The following is a 5,233-nucleotide window of genomic DNA, read 5'->3' on the forward strand; positions in this document are numbered from 1 at the left end:
AGTTCCCTCATACGTAAAATTGAAATAATAATAGCACCTACTTTATAGAGTTTGTTATAGGTAACACATGTATAGTGCTTTGTAAAATGCTAATGTAAATGTTAACTATTATTATTAATTATTGTTATTATTATGTGAGTTGGCTTAAGCCCTTTTTGCTACCTGTTGACCTTGGATAAGTCATTTCACTTGTCTAGGTCTCAGTTTCCTCATCTGTAAAATGAGAGGGTTGGACTGGATGGATCCTAAGATTCCCTCTGCCTCTAAACTTATGTCATTTCAAAGGAGGTAAATGATTGGTGTATTTATTTTTATGTTTTTATACTTAAAAAAGAAAAACCTTCTTGACAGCATCAAAATTGAGCAACCATAAAAAACCCAAGCCCCTGTGCTTCTGACAGCTTCTGAGTCCTGTTCCACATTTCGCTTTCAGTATTTGGTTTATCACAAACTTAATAATCAATAATTATGTCTCCAGGCTTTCTTCCTGGGATTAGGAAGTGGAACTTGGAATGTTCTTCTACATTCTTTATCAAGAATATTTTTAAAATATCATTAATTTCTTCCTGGAATGGATGGCACAGCCTTTATCCATCAGGTGATAGAGAAAAAGAAATAATTTCCTTGGTGGAAATTATGGCTCCATGAATATTCACTTTATGCTTTGGTTTGTTTATATTTTTAAGACATTTTGGTCAAGTTGGTATTGATGACTTGACACTTTCCGTTCTTGGAACTGTTTAGATCCATCACTAATCCTTATTTCCTCTATGAAAAATATCAACTGGCAATTGCATTCATGTTTTACTTTTATCTTCTAAGCTACATGCTTCCTGAGAGCAGTGTCTTGTCTTTTATCTACTGCTGTAATGCTGTCTCCTAGCAGGCGTAAAGCCCCATGTTCTACATTACCGTACATGCCTTCTTGTGGATCACAACGTTAGCCTCCCAAGAGGCTGAGTGGTACTCAGAAGCACATAATTTAGATATACTATGTGGGTAAAAATATCTGATCTTCTAGCATTTTTTGTCACAGCTAACTCTGTTTGCAGAGTAGAGATTTGGTGTTCTAGCACCCTTCCCTTATACATAGTTTTCCCCATACTAGTTCCCAATGATTGTTCCATGTCCCAGAAACTAAGTGCTGTACTTGCTCTGATATATTCATCCTCCTTCTCCCACATACATTCATTGAAACTATTCTCACTTTCAGTCTCAGGTCACAAAGCCACACTCACAATTACTAATCTCTCCTTCCTTGTCCATGGATTCCTATTCTTAGGCCAGTGCCTCAATTGGACCAATCCCAAGACTATGTCTTGCCATTCCTTAATACTACTGGAGGACTTCAGGTCCCTACTTCTCTTTGTAACACTAACTTATAAATATTTGTCCTTCTAGGCGAACAGCATTCCAAACTTGTGGTAATAGCACATTGCCTTCAACATAGTCATTGCTTACTAAAATTTTGCAGTGCTGATGGAAAATGAGGCAAAGAAATAAAGCTATGCGAAATCTGAATTATCTTGAATTATGGGAAGGACAATAAGGAGAAAGAAAAGAAAAAGAGAGAGAAGATTAAAAAGTGTTACTAAAGTCTTTGTGATGATGGTGATAAGAATAAATATGATAATATACATTCATTAATTAGAAGGAAAGACACCACTGGACAACGAAAGGCAGTTGTCTTAATCATCACTAATTGAGGGGAATATTGATATATATCATATATACAATGACATATGTATGCTGATGCAAACATGTATATGTTCATTTGTCCATATGCAAATTCTTTGGGAGTAGGGACTGTTTCTTTTTTGTTTGTTTTTCTACCCCAGATCCCTGCACATAGTAGATGGTCAGTAAATGGTAACTGATTGACTAGTTGATTTGGAATCTAAGCAAGTTTGATAATGTGCCAATAAATTGAATCACATTGGGATACTCTGACTTTGGAGGAGTCATGAAAGTGGTCCAGATTTATGATTCTCAATTCCTTCCATCCTACCATGCTATGCTGAGGATGAAAAGCAACTCAAACCCAAATAGAAATGTATTTTCTCTTTCTCCAGAGGCTGAGTAGGAAGTGGTTCAGGTAAAGGGCAGTAGTACCACACAGAGAGAAAAGTTAAACAAAACTCTATGTGGCTCACAAGGGGAGGAGGAGAACAGATTACACTGCAGGAGCAGTCTTACAACATCCACTGCTCTTATTCTATGGGCAGCACACAGTTGTCCTTTGGACTTGCAACCAAGAAATGGAATTTGTACTCCATTCCAAGGCCCAGAGTCCCTCAGGGCTCACACTTATATCAAAGAACTGGCGACAGTTTGGCAATAATAAGAGACTGTCGACATAAGGTAACAGGGTAATCTGAACCATGGAGATTAGAGTATTTTCTGAATTGCCTAATAAGGAAAGAAAGATGAGGGGCAAGCACCCAGGAAACTCTCTGTGATGAAAGCAGCAGGTAATGCTGGCCTCTGGGTTTATTAGCCTTAGTATGTATACATTCATCCTCCAGAGCACTGGTGGTGGCTGGGGCTATGCCAAAACCTGCTTTTACTGGCTCAAATTTGCTGCTTTTTGACTCACATTTTCTACAGGGTAAAGAAAGTAACTGTTCTAGCTCTCCATGCATTTTTGCATACATACATGTATATATGTGCATATATGTATATATGTGCATATATGTAGACATTTAAACTGACATAAATAAATATTTCAGACACAAGAAATAAAGTATAACAAAATAAGTAATTTTACTTCAAGTTTAATGTATTTGATAAATACTTATTTGATAAGATTTGGAAATTTTTCATAAGCAATATATTTTAAATATTGGTGATATTGCATAATATATTAATTTTGTATTAAATGCAATTATGCAGTTATACAATACACAGTTATATATAATTTTATATTAACGTAATATAGAAATATATACTATATAAAATACAATATAAAAATATAACAATCAATAGACATTTATTAAACACTTGCTGTATGCCAGGCCCTGTACTAAGCAATTATAAATATTTTTAAAATGTTAAATTATAAATAAAATGTTACATATATACATGCACATACATACACACACACACATACATATATATATAGTAGAGTGGCACAGAGAGAGTTTCTCCATCTGGAGTTTTCTATGCCAATGAGTTATTATCTCCTATCCTTATTTATATATACATATATGTGTGTAGATACATATGTAATGTATATATAAACACATATGAACATATACACACATATGTGTGCGTGTAAAATGAAATTTAAAAATTTTTCCTTCAAATTTCATCTGGGCTATAGAAAGCTTCTATGAAGTGTCAATTATGTGCTAGGCTCTGTGCTATCAGTCAGAGTAGTATTAATTAAACAGTAATATTAATTAAAAGCTTTAATGAAGTACTTGGTGGATAATTTCAATGAGACTTTTTAAAAAAGTGCTATTGTATAAAGGCTTATTTTTCCATTCTTAGGCAACCTAAGTACTGCCTAACTCTATCCTCATTTTTTTTCTTTTAATGTGTGCACTTTTATTTGAACTGGTTTTAAGTCAGTGTACAGGTAAATCTCCTCCCCTCCCCCAAGTACTGGCACCAGTCTCATAAAACGCACAGGGAGACTGTAAAGTCTTCATTCACATCTATGTTGGAGGCAGGGAGGGAATTTAGGGGGCCGTTCAATGTGACTGACAATTTAAAAAAAGGAACAAGTATTAAGACAGAAGATACAAAAAGTTTTTTTAAAGGATTACATTAAGTTACATGTAAAGCAAACCTTCCCCTTTCCTCCCTCCCCGTCTGGATTTGTTAACTTAGCTTCTTTGCTCTGGCAGAGGACAGCCTTCATGGAGGCTCACAACTCTGCAACAATGCATTATACAATATTTGGAATGACTTAAAAACAAAAACAAATGCACGATCAGAGTCCTGAAGACAAACTGTAGAACTTTGGGGATGTTTGCCTCCAACATACTTAGACTGCTCATCACCTTAGCTGTTCCAGTTTTTAAATCCTGAGTCAAGCTCCAAAAAAATCAAACCCAAACCAAAAAAACCCAACCCAAACCAAACCAACAACAACAACAAAAGCCAGATAAAGCCATGCCAATCTCATCTCTTTTTCTGGGCAGTTATCATGTCACACCCTTTTGACAAAAGAAAAAAAAAACAATCAAAAAACACAAACAGTAAATTTGGAAGCATTTGCTTCTAAATTTGACAGTGGAGGGCAGATTCATCATACTCCTGCTTGGTGATCCACATCTGCTGGAAGGTGGAAAGAGACGCCAGGATGGAGCTTCCAATCCAGACAGAGTATTTGCACTCAGGTGGGGCAATGATCTTGATTTTCATTGTGCTGGGAGCTAGGGCTGTAATCTCCTTCTGCATCCTGTCGGCAAAGCCTGAGTACATGGAGGTACCACCAGTCAATACGGTATTGACATACAAATCCTTACAGATGTCAACATCACACTTCATGATTGAGTTGAAGGTGGTTTCATGGATTCCACAGGATTCCATACCTAAGAAAGATGGCTGGAAGAGAACTTCTGGGCACCAGGAAGTCTCATTGCCAGAGGTGATAACCTGACCATCAGGGAGCTCATATCTCTTTTCCAGAGGAGCTAGATGCAGCAGCAGTCATCTCCTGTTCAAAGTCTAGGGCAAAGTAACACAATTTCTCCTTGATGTCAAGCACGATTTCCCTCTCAGCTGTGGTAGTGAAACTGTATGTATCCTCTCTGTCAGGATCTTCATGAGGTAGTCTGTTAGATCACAGTCAGCCAGATCCAGAAGGAAGATGGCATGGGGAAGGGCATAACCTTCATAGATGGGCACAGTCTGGGTCATACCATCACTGGAGTCCATCACAATATCAGTGGTATGACCAGAGGCATACAGTGACAGCACAGCCTGGATGGCAATGTACATGGCTGGGGTTTTGAAGGTCTCAAACATAATGAGTCATCTTTTCCCTGTTGGCTTTGCGGTGAGCAGCACAGGGTACTCTTCAGGGGCCACATGGAGCTCATTGTAGAAAGTAAGATGCCAGGTCTTCTCCATGTCATCCCAGTTGATGACAATACTATGTTCAATGGGGTATTTCAGGGTCAGAATACCTCTCTTGCTCTGGGTCTCATCCCCCACATAGCTGTCTTTCTGGCCCATACCCACTATCACACTCTGATATCTGGGGCACCCAACAATGGAGGTT

The 5,233-nt window shown here is 37.6% G+C and overlaps 1 pseudogene; it reads right to left on the minus strand.

The window, feature by feature from the left end:
* Positions 1-3,932: 3,932 nt before the first annotated feature.
* On the minus strand, positions 3,933-4,999 carry LOC140513129 (actin, cytoplasmic 2-like; annotated as a pseudogene).
* Positions 5,000-5,233: the final 234 nt, after the last annotated feature.

The sequence above is a fragment of the Notamacropus eugenii genome, chromosome 7 (genome assembly GCF_028372415.1).
Source record: "Notamacropus eugenii isolate mMacEug1 chromosome 7, mMacEug1.pri_v2, whole genome shotgun sequence".
Taxonomy (NCBI): domain Eukaryota; kingdom Metazoa; phylum Chordata; class Mammalia; order Diprotodontia; family Macropodidae; genus Notamacropus; species Notamacropus eugenii.